Source organism: Lactuca saligna, chromosome 8 (assembly GCF_052625555.1).
Source record: "Lactuca saligna cultivar CGN05327 chromosome 8, ASM5262555v1, whole genome shotgun sequence".
Classification (NCBI taxonomy): Eukaryota; Viridiplantae; Streptophyta; class Magnoliopsida; order Asterales; family Asteraceae; genus Lactuca; species Lactuca saligna.
In genome coordinates, this window is record NC_136424.1 from 223,928,369 (window position 1) to 223,944,271 (window position 15,903).

A 15,903-nucleotide genomic window follows, 5' to 3' on the forward strand; every position below is an offset into this window, starting at 1 on the left:
CAACTGACTCCTAATATAAGTAACAACCTTAGACATCCGTAGATGTTCATCACCCAGTGTTGCTAACAGCTGGGTTCCGGAATGGTTAGTCCCTTCTAGACATCCCATCGAACAGGGATAGGCAGGAAAATTTACACAGAAGGTACGAATAAATCTTCCTAATAACTCTAGGTACAAGTATCCAGGTAAGTGAATACAGGATAATGTATCTATGTAACAGTACTCATGTATGGTATTCATGTAAGTGTATTCAGATAAATGTAGCTATGTAAACGTACTCATGTATCATGTAATCCTTGGTAATTGTACTCATGTATCATGTAAGGTACTGGTATAGACTCATGAATGAAATGACTCTTGTGTGATTCCTTGTAATAGGAATAATGTTTTGTTTCTTCTAACTATCCCTATGATAATTAACTAGAAAGTAATTGGTTGTTCAAGTAGGTTTATGCACCCTCGATACACCAGGGTGTGGGAAACTGAACGAAGGATGGAAATTATACCATCAATACATAAATAAGAACATATGCGTATAAGTGTAGTTTTGCTCAAGAAGGTAAAAAAATAATGGTTTTGCAAGATATCTAGGAGTTTTAAACAATAATTAAGAGTGACTTGATGTCATTTTAATAAACATTTCAAAACTAATACTTTTGTTATCAAGGTATTTTAAGATAGAAAACCATTTCATGTGTCACCTTTTGAAGTATGTGAAATCTACTGAGTGAAAACACAGTTATAAAATACATAAAATTGATTGAATAACATACTGTTTTCTACTTGTATTCTCCCCCCCCCCCCCCCCCCATTAAAGCATTTAAAATCATTTAAAACATTGATTAAGGGGTATGAACTCACCTATAGTAAGTGGATCGGAAGGAAGTGTTGGATAAGTGCTTGGTGTCAAGTGAAGACTTAGACAAGCACAAAGATCCTAATAACATATAAGGATATATGTATATACACAATTAGTCTTCAAACAAATAATAAACAAGTGAAGACACTCTAGGACATGAAAAACACTTTGTATAAGTGTTATGAGTGTTAAGGAGTGTATCTAAGTGTTGTAGGGAAAGGCTAGTATGATTGGGGTTCAAGGAACACTCTTAAAATGAGTTTACTCCCTAAGGATCAACACCCCTTGAGTTTACGGTCGTAGACTCTTGAGTTTATGGTCGTAAACTCCTAACCGTTTGACCTTTTGATGGTTTGAAGTCTTCTAAGCTATTCCAAGCATTCCTACTTCATGATTTAGCGTTAGGAAGTGTTGTGTGGCATCAAAACACTCCTAAATGGAGTTTACGGTCTAAGGACCATTTTTCCATGAGTTTACTACCTTAAACTCATAAGTTTCGTATTTGGTGGTTTTCAAGTCCTTAGCTCAAACATGGCACTAGTCTAGGTTGGATTCTAGCCATAAGGAACAACCATGGGCCATTTATGGGACATTTACACAACATTTGAGGTGTTTACGGTTTTGGGAGATCCCCAAACCGTAAACACATAAAAATATATGTTTTTGGTGCTTTTTGTGTGATACACCCATCAAGGAAGGATCTAGACAAGTCCCTAAGGCATTGTGAAGCATCTAGACACCCTAAAGCACCCTAAGGCACTATATTTGGTGTTTACGGTTTTGGGAGTCTCCCAAAACCGTGAACACCTTGTTCTTGGTGTTCTTGGGACTTTTCCTTGGTATAAACATGTATAGTTATCTTAAAATGACTCTAGGATAGAAGTACTTACATTGTGGAAGCTTAAAATGAACTTTAAGTCCAAGTACACTAGTGTGTGTTCTTGGTGTTTTGGAAAAACTAGTCAAAACACAGAAATGAATGGATTAAAGGATTTACAATCACTAGATTAAGTGATATACTAACTTGAAATGGTTAGAACACTTACAACTTTGAAGATTTGCAATTAAATCTTGGATGATACTTGAAAGAGTTCTTGGAGTTTACTCTTTTGACTTTTTGGGGAATAAACACAAATGACTAACTTTTTGGGGATTAAACTCATACATAGGTATGAGTTCACGGTTTTGGGTGATTTCTAAACCCAAAACATAAAAGTTTGGTCGGGTGTTTCTAATACGCAAAGTGTTTGCAGTTTTTAAAATTCAAAACCTGAGACGACACTTTCTTTCACCCGTTTGTTTAAAAATAATATTAAATAATCAAACGAACTTTATATTTCTTAAAAATAAGAAATAATGACATTGACTTATGATACGAAGTGGTTGACTTTTAGGGTTTGACCGAATGGAAATTTCGGGTTGTCACACTTAAACACCTTGGAAAGGTGTTTACGGTCTATGAAGATGTTCTTGGGGAGTTTACTACCTTAAACACATGATTTTATGGCAGTAAACTCATGTTAGTCCATGAATCATGTTTTTGGTGCATCAAACGAAGGATTACAAGGCTCTAGGCACTCATGGAAGCTTTTGGAGGTGTTTGAGGGGTAGTTTAACACCCAAAAAGGTGTTTATGGTCCATGAAGATGGGTTTATGGTCTAAGGATGTTCTTAGACCGTAAACTCATGTTTACTCCGCATTTGTTACGATTTTGGTGTTCTAAGTCCTTTCATGCAAGCCTCAAAGTCATTGCTAAGCATTAGAAGTGGTTTGGAAGGGTTTTTGAGCATTATACCCCATTTATGAGTGTTTACGTTCCATGAAGGTGTTCTTGGACCGTAAACTCATGTTCTTGAGGGTTTTGGATGTTTAAGCCACGAATTTGAAAGCTATATAAGATAAACAACAAGCTAGGAAGGTTAACTTACCGAATTGAAGCTTGAAGGGGTGATTTTGACCAAAACCCTATTTGTAGAGAGAGAAAGTAAAGAGAGTGTGTGTCTAAGATGGGAATGAAACCCACTCAACCCTTATACAGGGTGGAATTTATGGTCTGGTTTAGGGTTCACGTTACACCAACCGCGAAAGGGGTTTTCACGACTGTCGCTAATCACGGAAAATTTTAAAATTATACCGCCTTAATTTTGGTTCGCTTGACGAATATTATTTAAAATATTCCAACGGGTTTAAATCCGGTCAAAAATATTTTTGGGATAAATTTGGCTAATTTTTGACGTAATTAATTTCAACGTTAAAACTAACGGAAATTTTTGGGTTGTCACATTATAATATCTTTGTAACCACTCGCGGTACGGGGAATATTGTTTAAAGGGCCGCATAGGGTTGTTGGATTTCAAAAGTGCTATATGCCAAAATGGTCCTACCCCCCGGTATTTTATGTCTAGCTCCTGTCTATATATAGTGGTTGAGAAATATTATTTCGTGCTTATATAATAGAAATAATAGCAAGACTATTAATTAGTCTCGGTGAATATTAGACTAAACTCTAGTGGTAATGATACTAGGTTTTGTCAAAGGAAAATTGTTTTAAGCGTAACAAAGTGTTGTCCGAGCGCCGAGTCACCACCTTTTCAAGTGAGTGAATGTTCGCTTTCATCTTACACATAGATATGAAGTATTTTATATAAACTAAATGTTATTTGTGCATATTATATGTATACTTGCTATTTATGATTTTATACAAGTTTTATATGATTTAAACTGTGTGTATATATATATATATATATATATATATATATATATATATATATATATATCCACATAATATGTTGGGTAAAACATGGGTATATGAAATATGAGTTGGATGATGAGTTGAGAGGAGATATAGACCATGAGGTAAGGGTGAGGGGTGGAAGATGTGAGAAGCCTTGTTCCTAAATGTTCGCCCCATCATCTAGTAGAGTATGGATGATAACCACCGACTATTCTAGAGAGTCCAGTGGAACAGTAATAGTCGCACAACCTATAGGTGTTGTGAACGATGTGTTCACTGGTGTACTCTAAAAACCCATTGACATGTTTTGCAAGTGGACTCTCAAAAATTATAATGTCAATAAACGAGATAACCTTAGTAACTGTGCTCGAAGGACAGTATCGGCAGCTGCGCCTCATAGAGAATGTCACAATTCTAATGTCACAATTCTGGCAGTCCCCCTAAGTGACAGAACTAGCAGTTGTGCTTGACAGTCGTGTTCCTTAGGATAATCCTTAGGAATGAGTGAATGAGAAATGGCTGATTCTTAGGATAGATCCTTAAGAGTAAAGAAGATAATGGGGATGGGTAATTGTGTTCACTATTTGATGATCAAACAAAATAATTATATTCTTGTGGGTTGAAAACCCTATGTACTCACCAGGCAACCCAACCTAACCCACTCAGTTTATTTATATCACAAGTGTTGATATGAATTCACATTGCACTAAGAGATTAAGGAGATATAAGTCACTAGTGATAATGAATGTAAGTTCTGTTTATACTTATGTTTCTGTACTGACGATGACACCCCAAATGTTTGAAAATGAATAAAAATATTTTTCTTCGGAAATGCTTTAATAACGTATTTATCATGTTTTACTGGGAACAAGTTTTGCAATATTTTTATTAAAATAGGTATTCTGATTTTTATAAACCATATACAAAATCGGTCTCTTCTGGCCATGAAAATGGGGATGTCACATATGCCAAGTACCAAGCAAACCTAAGAGAACCCCATCTCAATGCAGTCAATAATATTTTTTGATACCTCAAAGGAACAGTTTCGTTGGGATTGTGGTATCCTTTAAAGATAGGATTCTTAATCCAAGCCTTTTTCTAATACGGACCTAGGTGGATGCCAATTAGATCAAAAGAGCATAACAGGAGGATGACAGTTATTGGACAAAAAACTTGTGAGCTGGCAATCAAAAAAGAAAACTTGTGTTTCGAGTTTGACTACTGAGGCAAAATACATTGTTGCAGCGGCATGTACATCACAAGTAATTTGGATTCAAAGCCAATTGAGACACTATGCGATAAACATGAAGAAAATACCTTTGTATTGCGACTCTCAAAGTGAAATTCAAATTTTTCACAATCTATTCCAACACTCGAAAAGTAAACATATTTCTATTCAATATCACTTTATCAAAGATCACTTTATCAAAGATCATGTTGAAGATGGAAATGTTGAAGTCCATTTCGCAAAACATTAGATCAACTAGCTGGCATTTTTACAAAACCTTTACATGTCAAATCAATCTTAAAGATTTTGAATGGTTTGGGAATGATGCACGCATCTTCTGCTCCACACTTTTCTTGAAACTAACATGAACATATATTTATCTTACTTTTGATTGTTTTTCACACTTTCGTTGGTAGGTATATTTTTCATGTGTTTTTAGCTCAACTTTGATGATTTCTGTTTTTTTCAGTGGTTACTTTTCACCTTCAGCATTTGACTGCGTTTGCATTCAACTTCTCTATGAATCGTTCATAACACAATTCGCATATGATGGAAGTCTTTAGATGCAAAACCCATGATTGTTGCTTGTTAGCCTATGGTTCGAACATATCTTGGTAATGTTTTTTTTCAATTATTTTTGTTTTGTTTTTCTATAAACCAAAAATCAATAAAATATTTTCTTATTTTTGTATTGGATTTCTAAAAAACCAAAAATCCAAAAAGATTTTCTTATTTTTGTATTTGATTTCTACAAACCAAAAATACATGTAACAGCCCGAAATTCAAGTACCTCTAATTAGCCCTTCATCTTTTGCTATGTTGTCATTTTTGGGCTTTTGTGTTGGGCGAGTACGCTGGGCGTACAAGGAGTACGCTGCGCATACTCGCGTGCCTCATTTAAACGCATCATCCCCCGGGTACGCTGGGCGTAACCGGTCAAGACCCAAAAACCCTAATTTTGTGGATTGGCTATAAAAGGAATGAGATGGCTTGGTTTCTCAGCCACCATCTTTCAGAAAGAGACCCTAAGAGAGTTGTTCCTTCGTTCATAGCTTGTTTGTAAGTGTTCTAAGCTTGGTGGTGTCATTTCAAGGTAGCAAAAGAGAAGAGGAGTCCATTGTGGAGACTAGAAGTTAGTGTTCAAGTGTCACTACAAGAAAAGTTCTTATTAGTGACCAATTTTTAGTCACAACCTAAAATTTAGTCACTAACAACATCATTTAGTTACCAAAAATTTAGTTGTCACTGAATTTTAGTAATCCTACAAATTTAATGACAAATTATATATGGTAGTCATTAAATCGGTCACTAAACCATGAATAAAATTAAATATTTTTGTTTCATATCAAAACAACTATTAGTGACTAAAAAAACGGTCATTGTGTTAGAGGCTTAGTGACCAAAAATAGTGGTCAGTGTATTGAAGGTTGAGTGACCAAAAATAATGGACACTAACTACTCTTTATTATTCTAAACCAAAGCAGCTAAACTGTGACGACTTAGTGGTAATTGATTTACAAATTGAAAAACAATTAATGAATATCCATTGTTTTTATAAATTAATATTATTTTTTTTTTTGAAAATGACCAGAGCTTTATTTTCTTTAAGAACTTAATTTTTTAAAGACTCTTTTTTTTTTGACAAGTCTTTATCAACGTCCATGTACACTCATCCACAACTAACCAAAACCTTCTTCTCAAACATAGTAAAAGATATTTACTATACTACCCTTCTCAATATAGACGGCCTTTCTTGGGCCCTTTTATCTTTTACTGACTTGGTCAAAAAGTTCGAGATGTCATAAAATGATTTTTGGGCCTCTCTCGTCAACACATCTATCCTATTTACCCTAAATCGACATACCAACAATCAGGGGTTTGGCACCAGCGTCGCCGATCAATCGATCTGATCCATCGTCCCCCGTCCGTCGACTCCGGTCAATCGTCGCCGGTCCACACCCTCCCATGGACGCACCTCGGTTCTCCGCTAGAATTCAAACAGGTACTCTTTTCTCTACTCCAACCGTGGATGTAGCTACATCTTCTGCTCTCATGTGGCATACATAACTATCCTGTTAATCAATTTTTCAATTGCTAATCGATCGGATCATGAATCCTTCTACCAAATAGTAGCTAAAATCATAGCAACTAGAAACATGACTTTCTCAACAATCATAAAAGCTTGATTAAATTAGCACATAGTTTACAATCAGCTGCTTTTTTGTTTATTATGCCATTCTACCAAACTGTTGAATTCGTATAATGCTCTGAGGTTATCTGAATACTTCTCTTTCATTAGTCACAACGGAAATCCAAGTGACACCACAAGTATTCTAATCTTGTTGTTATTCACACCCCATGGTATGTTTCTTATAAAAACCCTCCAGACTTCATTTTAGGTTTTTGATTGTTGAAATGCATAATAAATCAATAATGCAGTAGAAATGTACTTCTTATCTTCCAACTTCTTTTCATTTCAGTAGTTACCTAACTGTGATTGTTGATTACTGTCGGTTTATTTGTGGCATACTTGTCTGTTAGGCGATCACCAAGTGCTCTAATTTGTGGAACTTACACTCAATATGATATCGATGCTCTGAGGGCATTAGCTGAAGAACCTGGAATGATAGATATATTCCTCACATATCCTTTTTACCTCTTTCACTCCATTCTATTTCTTATAGTTACACGGATGATGATTTTATATCATAAGGTTTCATTTCCTTAACTGCTATTCACTAATGAATGGCCCTATGGAATCTTGAATAGAGCTTTAACATCCAATATTCCTCCGGTAATATCAGATTCCACAGGTAGTGATGCTGCAATATCACAGTTAGTTGCAGAAATCAAGCCCCGGTAAGTTTAAAATTCAAATGTTACAAGTTTATTTATGGTTGATCTTAATTAAAGTTGCTCTTATGGTCTATATGTCCATGGTAGGTACCAGAGAACCATATATGAATGATGATGCTGCACATGCAACCCATTTTTATTGGATTAGCCCCAGTAGGAGATGCATCTAAGCAAGTTGGTTTTACATTTTTAGTCAACTATTTAACTATTTCACATTATTTGTTATCTGTTAATCCTTATTTTTGTTTGTTTGTTTGTTTTTGCTATGAGTAAACTTCTCTTAGAAATTTATTCATTCAATTTCTCCAACTCCAGCATCTACCATGTTTTCTACTGAGATATCTACCTAACCACCAAACACCACCTTATCTCCATATACATAAGCAGAACCAGAAAAAAATCTACTGAAAGTCTTGATGATTCACAAGTATTTGCGATATGATGTCTCAAAAAGACAAAAACTTGGAAGTGGTGAGAGTGATAAGTTGTGTTTCAAATTCATTTTTCTGGTTCTTGTCCACGTGGCGACATGTGTAACTTTCGCCATGATATGGAAGCAAGGGAACAATCCATGAGAGGTGTATGTTTTGAGTTTTTGAATAAAAGAAAATGTGAAATAGGTGACGATTGCAGCTACAAACATAGTTTACAGGAGAAAGTCGAAGGGAGAACAAATTCAAGATCAAAGGAATGTTGGTTTTGTTTATCGAGTCCAAATGTGGAATCACATTTGATTACCAGTGTTGGTAAGAATTGCTGTTGTGCTCTTGCTAAAGGACCATTGGTTCTAGATCATGTACTTATATTACCAATTGAACATCTACCAAATACTCTCACTTCACCTCCAGAATGTGAGATAAAGTTGGTTAATTCCAGAAGATTCTTAAAGATTATTTCAAGAGCCATGGAAAAGAAGTTGTTTTCATTGAGTCGGTTTATGTAAGAGCAACTCATGCTAATCTACAAGCGATTCCAGTTCCTTTATCAAGAACATCTGTTGTTTAGGATATCTTCAATTTAGCAGCTGAAAAGTTGGGATTCAAGTTTATGGTGCTAAAAAGTAAGTGACTGTTTCTTTTTTACTTAATGAGCTTAATGTTTTAAGTACTTTTTTTTTATCCAGACGGAATGACTTAATGGGTTAAGCCAAAAAACCTGAGTTAATGTAAGGGTAAAATGATCATTAGGTTGAATCTTGATCTAGTTTTTTTTATTGTTATTGTAGGTGACAAGAAAAGTGCGGAAAAGTGAGTCAACAACCGACTACAAGTGAAACCACAAGTAATATGGTTCAAAAAAAGATTCCTTGCATTTTTCATTCCTATTTACTGTTTCTTAACGTTTTTTGGCCATGAATTGTCCATGTAAACAGCCATTTCGTTAATTTTATGAAAATGACCATTTTGACCTCATATTTATATTTTAGTAAAAAATTATTCTGCCAGTCCCATCCAATTTCTGAATATTCTGGTGTTCGCATGTAGTAGGTTGGTGGCTAATAATTTATTAATTATTAGTTCTGATATCTTTAGATTATGGATTCGTAATTAGGTTTGATTTCATAAAAATTTCAGTTTTTATGAAGAAGATAAGGGTAAAATGGTAATTTTATTCTGGATTTAACGAAATGACTTTTAACTTTTACGAGGCGAAAAATATTAAGTAGTAAAATAGGGGCGGAAAATTCAGCAAGATTCATCTCTGCTCTAAATTGTGTATCCAAAAAAAAGTGATACAACGCAGAGATTGCAGGAAAATTCAGTTTGTGCCCTCAAGCTTATTCATGCTTGCAAGGACAGTTTTGTCCATCATTCATGGCAGAGTATTTTTGTGTCCCGATCAACTCAGAAAGATAAAAACAATTAGTGACTATCAGTTGTGATTAATACATTCTTATGCTCCTATGCAGGTAGGTTGGAACTTTATGGGGTACACTCGGAAAACTCGTTCCTCGTCATCTGGAAGAAAATTCAATCAAATTTACTTTTAATCTGCATTGATCTTTATATGTATGGATTTTGTTTTTTAAAATGACATTTAATATTTCATATTATAAATGTGAAGATTTATTTGGTTATTGTTGTATTGCAAAGACTTATAGAATTTGCCTTTTCTTTTCTCTAATTGTATTTCATATTAAAATCGACATTTAATATTTCAATAATTCCTTAATTATTGACCTCTTTTTTTTTGTCTAATTGGATAAATCAGTAACGACCTGTTATAGTCACTAATCGGATACACCAGTGACGAATTTCTATGGTCATTAATCGGATAAGATATTGACGACTTATATTGGTCACTGGGTAGATATAATAGTGACGACTTTCATAGACTAGTGACAACTTTTAGTGATGAAACTGGTCGTCACAGATTTAGTGACGCATATATTTTAGTCACTATTTAGTGACCATATTTTATCTTGGTCACTAAATCGGTTTTGTGACGGACCTATAGTGACGAAAAGTGACGATCGGAATTTAGGTCACTAAATCATTTAGTGACGACTTGTTCTATTGTTAATGACCATTTCATTTTGGTCACTAATTCGCATTTTTTTGTAGTGTGTAGATCCGTGAATAGCTAAGGTTGGAGCTTCTTTCTAAGGTAAAAAGTTCAGATCTTGACTTGTAGTTCTTGTGGTATGCTTTATGGACCATTTTCTAGGGTTTTGGTCCCAAAGATGGAGACTTTATGAGCAAGTAGTCTCCATTAGCTTAGATCCATCATATTTCTGGACCATTTGAGTTGTAGATTCATAAAAACGTAATCTTGGACGTGAATGATTAGCCATGCATGAGATCTAGATCTTTTGAGTTAAAATGGAAAGGTATTAAGGAGTGTAGGAGCCTTTACAGCCATGCCTAGGCTTAAAGGTTTCGACTTTATGGGTAAGGAGGCTTAAAGAAAGCCGGATCTAGAAGTTGTAGAAGTGTCTTAATCATTTAAGACCAGAAATGAAGAGTGGCTGGACCTAAGCGTTACGCTGGGCGTAACTTCCAGTACGCGCAGCGTACTGGGTGGAGACCCCTAATGGTGGATTGGCGATGTACGCCCCGCTTACATAAGTCTGTACGCCCCGCGTACTGAAAGATGTTGACTTTTGTTGACTTTTAGGGTTTTGGTCAACATCAGGACTTTGAGTCAACGAAGGTTTAAATGGTCTTTTACCCCTCTAAGGAATGTTAATAAGGTTGAAGTCTAGTTGTGGAAGTCTATATTAATTAAAATGATATTTCGTTATGATTAAGCGGGGTTGGGATTCGGAGATAGCGAGCACGCGAGATTCTAGACTTTCCACGAGGTGAGTTTTCTCACTATACTGTACCTGGAAGGGTTTTATTGTGTGACTGGAAGGTCGGATATGTTATGAGTCATAGCATTGTATATGATAAGTTAACCGTTTGTATGTGCTATGTATACTATGCTTGATATGGGCCGGAAGGCATTATGTTATGGGCCGGAAGGCATATATGTTATAGGCAAGAAGGCGTTGTGATGTGGACCGTAAGGTCGACGCAGGTAGGATCGGAAGGTTTACCGAGTCGGGACGGAAGTCCCCTGAGACACATGGACCGGAAGGTCAGGGCCTGGAAAGGCGTATGTGCGTAAGTAGTATTTTGGGGAACTCACTAAGCATTTATGCTTACAGTTGTTGTGTTATGTGTTTCAGGTACTAGCGAGCACCATGGGAAGGCGCCGGCGTGATTTGTACACACTGACGGAAGAATTGTTTTATTATCTTGGGGTGTATTTTGTTACGATGACATTTGTTATACATGTGATTTCCGAATATTAAATGATGGTTTATGTTGTTTGAAAAATGAAAAATTGTTTTGAAAATTTCCGTTGTTACAAGTTGGTATCAGAGCCTTGGTTTGAGGGATTCGGATGCACCTTCGGGCGTAACTGAACTCAAACCGAGGATTTGAGAAAAAAATTCAAATAATAAAGGCATAAAAAAATTTATAAGAGATTTTGTAATAACCAAAAGAGAAGCAGTGTGTACGGTCAACCAGCGCCCGAACGGTAAAATCCCCAAAATACCCTTACAATATGTGTTGTGAGATATGTTATGATATATTATGCTTGCTAGAGTAGACTAGGTATTCATATTAGGACTAGGGTATCCTGATTTGTGATGCCTTAGTCTAGGGGAACCTGCTGTTATGAGATGCTTTGAGAGCGAGTAGGTAGCCAGTGCATAGAAAGAATAGAGTACTCGTGATCCGGGGTCTAGGGAGGAGGACTTAGGGTGAATGTTAGTGTGGTGTAGTCGGTAGTATTGGGCCCGTACTACTGAAGACACCGTATCAATGGGCAACCCAAGTAAGAATCCTTTGGGTATCGGAGGCCGAGTAGGGATGCGTTATCGAGTGCGAGTATGCTCGAGTGATTCTCTGATATTTTTATGTTGTATTTCAGAGGCATTATGGTTGGGCCACGCCACAGACCTGGGACGAGCGGTGTGAGTGGCGAGGAGCTTCGTCAGATGATTCACGAAGAGGTGGTTGCGGCGATCTGGGCCGAGATTCTAGAGACGTTTGGGTCTATCAAGACCACACTAATGGAGACTTTCGATGAGCTATATGCCGCGGTGATTAAGGCTGCAGCCGCTGCAGCTACCACAGCTGTGGCTGCTGCCAGACCATAGGGAGGTGACTCGTTGCTATTCTGGGAGTTCAGCAACACGAAGCCACCGGAGTTTGACGGAACACAGGATCCGATCACTGCGATGAGATGGATTGCTGACATTGAGGGATGCTTCTACACATGTTCATGTTCGGAACATCTGAGGGTACGGTTCGCTTTGAACCAGCTCCTCCTGGGAGCAAAGGATTGGTGGAAGTTCGTGACGACGAACTTCACTCTTGCGGAGATTTCAGCCGTGACTTGGGAGAGATTTACTACTATGTTCAGAGACGAGTATGTTACCCCGGTGGAGAGGGAACGGTTGATTCAGGAGTTCTTGACCCTCAAGCAGGGTAACGATTCAGTTACTGTGATCACCCGGAAGTTTCATGAGAGGGCGATGTTCTGCCCTGAGCAGGTGTCCACTGAGCAGGCTCGGATGAGCCGATACTTGGGTATACTGAGGAGCGACATTCGGGAGTTCGTATCGAACTCGACATACCGGACATTTGCTGAGCTCCAGGAAAATGCCCAGAAGAGGGAGATCGAGTTGGATACTCAAGCCAGGGAGGAGGCCGAGTCTCAGCGGGTGGATCGGCGGCCAGCTCAGTCCCAGCCGGTAGCCAAGCGGACCAAGTCCGCCGATTCGAGGACGGGAGGTCAGAAGGGCCGCACTTGCGGAAAGTGCGGCAAGGGTCATGAGGGGGCCTGTCGATCAGGTGATTGCTACAAGTGTGGCAAGGAGTGGCACATCGCTAGGGATTTCCCCAAGGGATTTATGGTTTGCTTCCATTGCAACCAGACTGGCCATCGGAAGACCGAGTGTCCTCAGCTTCACTAGGGATCAGCACAGGGGTCTGCGCCTACCGCTAGGGTTATCAAGACTCGGCCGGTGAAAGCCAAGGCTCCGAAGGCTCGTGGGAGAGCTTTTCAGTTGACTGCGGAGGAGGTCCGTGCGGTGCCCGATGTCGTGGCCGGTATGTATTCTTTCGTGTATTTACTTTTATGTTGAGATATTGTGCTTATATTATGATATGCGTAGGTACTTTTCTTGTGAATTCTGTACCTGCCTTGGTATTATTTGACTCGGGTGCGAGTCGGTCTTTTGTATCTTTGGCTTTTAGTCATCACATCGGTATTGATTGGGAGATGATGCGTCGACCTCTGAGGGTTTCCATAGCCGATGAGAAAGCAGTATACGCCACCGACGTGATTTGAGGATGTGTGCTCGAGATTTTTGGTGTCAAGTTCCCAATAGATCTGGTTCCTATAGCGATGGGAGATGTCTATGTCATCGTGGGCATGGACTGGTTGAGTAAGTTTGGAGCAGTCATCGACTGCGAGAGACAGCTAGTGACTATACGAGACCCTAGTGGGGGAGTGCTTACTGTGTACGGTGAGGGGAACTGGTGTGGGTCAGCGTTTTGTTCGGCTGCCAGGGCTAGACAGAATTTGCAGTAGGGCTGCAGTGGATTAATAGCCTATGTGATGGACACACGAGTGGCCGCGGGGAGGCCAATTTCGGTTGACGAGGTTCCAGTAGTGTGCGAGTTTTCGGATGTGTTTCCTGAAGAACTGTCGGGCGTGACTCCGGAAAGGCAAGTGGAGTTCCGTATCGATCTGGTTCCACGAGTGACACCCATCGCCAAGGCGCCTTATCGCCTCGCTCCACCAGAAATGCAAGAGTTGTCCCCGCAGCTTCAGGAGCTGTTGGGAAAGGCGTTTATTCAACCGAGTAGCTCACCTTAGGGAGCGCCGATTCTTTTTGTCAAGAAAAAGGATGGTTCACATCGGACGTGTATCAATTACCGGGAGTTAAACAGTTTGACAGTTAAAAACCAGTATCCGTTACCTAGAATCGATGATCTGTTCGATCAGTTGCAGGGGGCATCTTGGTTCTCTAAGATAGACTTAAGGTCGGGTTATCATCAGATGAGGGTTCGGGATGAAGATATCCAGAAGACTGCATTCAGAACTCGTTATGGACATTACGAGTTTGTGGTGATGCCTTTTAGGCTCACTAATGCCCCGGCTGCATTCAGGGATCTTATGAACACAGTGTGCAGGCCGATGCTAGATCGGTCGGTGATCGTATTCATTGATGATATTTTGGTATATTCGAGGTCTAGAGAGAAGCACGAGGAACATTTGAGGGAGATTCTTGGAATATTGAGATCGGAGAGGCTGTATGCCAAATTCTCCAAGTGTGATTTCTGGTTACGAGAGGTCCAGTTCCTAGGGCACCTTGTTAACCAGAAGCGGATATTGGTCGATCCGGCCAAGATCGAGGTGGTGATGAAATGGGAACTGCCGAGATCGCCCACTGAGATCAGGAGCTTTCTGGGATTGGCTGGCTATTATCGGAGGTTTATCAGGTATTTCTCCAGGATCGTCGTGCCACTTACCAAGATGACCCGGAAGGGTGTTGCATTTTCATGGGGTTCGAAGTAGTAGTCCTCATTTGAGACCCTTTGTCAGAAATTGTGCAAGGCCCCGGTGCTCGCACTCCCGGAAGGGATGGAGGATTTTGTGGTATATTGTGACGCATCCATATATGGATTAGGGGCAGTGCCTATGTAGAGGGGACACGTTATAGCGTATGCATCGAGGCAGTTGAAGCCTCATGAGTAGAGATATCCCACCCACGACCTGGAACGGGGGGCTGTGGTGTTCGCCCTCAAGATCTGGCGACACTATCTATATGGGGTTCGGTGTACCATATACACGGACCACAAGAGTCTGAAGTACTTGATTGATCAGCCAAATTTGAATATGCGCCAGAGGAGATGGTTGGATGTGGTGAAGGATTATGATGGTGAGATCCTGTACCACTCGGGCAAGGCGAATGTCGTAGCTGATGCGTTGAGCCGTAGGGCGAAGAGCGCCCTAATCTGAGATGTTTGTATGAGGTTGACGGTGATGACTCCGATTTTGGACACCATCCGAGGGGCCCAGGATGAGGCTGCGAGACCCGAAAACCAAAATAGGGAGCGGGTTGTTGGGCAGGTATCGGAATTCGTTACTGATGGTCGGGTACTTATCACATTTCAGGGTCGGAGTTGGGTACCATTTGTGGGCAGGACGCGTACCATTTTGATGGAAGAAGCGCATCGTTCGAAGTTCTCAATCCATCCCGGGGCTACTAAGATGTATTTAGACCTATAGAATGAGTATTGGTGGCCCTGTATGAATAGGGATGTTGCATGGTTCGTCGAGAGGTGCCTGAATTGTCATCAGGTTAAGGTCGAGCACCAGCGTCCGCATGGTAAGTTGCAGCTGCTGGAGATTCCCGAGTGGAATTGGGAATAGATTACCATGGATTTTATCACCAAATTGCCAAGGACTGCGAGAGGGGTCGATGCAATTTGGGTGATTGTGGATAGATTGACGAAGAGCACTCATTTTCTAGCTATCAGTGAGAGCTCTTCTGCGGAGAAGTTGGCAGAGTTATATGTGAGGGAGGTGGTATCGCGGCACGGGGTTCCGATGTCGATCGTTTCAGATTGGGACGTACGATTTACTTCCAGGTTTTGGAAGAAGTTTCACGAGGAGTTGGGTACAAGGCTGCATTTCAGTACCGCATACCACCCGCA

At 39.5% G+C, this 15,903-nt stretch overlaps 2 long non-coding RNA genes and 1 pseudogene across 2 annotated transcripts; all 3 read left to right on the forward strand.

Moving 5' to 3' along the window:
* Nucleotides 1-6,692: 6,692 nt before the first annotated feature.
* Nucleotides 6,693-7,465, forward strand: LOC145012517 (uncharacterized). The gene is made up of 3 exons (XR_013664560.1): nt 6,693-6,824; nt 7,122-7,183; nt 7,364-7,465. It is a non-coding gene; the product is annotated as an uncharacterized LOC145012517 (long non-coding RNA).
* A 321-nt stretch (nt 7,466-7,786) lies between these two features.
* Nucleotides 7,787-8,737, forward strand: LOC145010522 (zinc finger CCCH domain-containing protein 64 pseudogene; annotated as a pseudogene).
* Nucleotide 8,738: 1 nt separating this feature from the next.
* On the forward strand, nt 8,739-9,755 carry LOC145012518 (uncharacterized). Its single transcript, XR_013664561.1, has 2 exons — nt 8,739-8,959; nt 9,588-9,755. It is a non-coding gene; the product is annotated as an uncharacterized LOC145012518 (long non-coding RNA).
* The last annotated feature ends 6,148 nt before the right edge of the window (nt 9,756-15,903 follow it).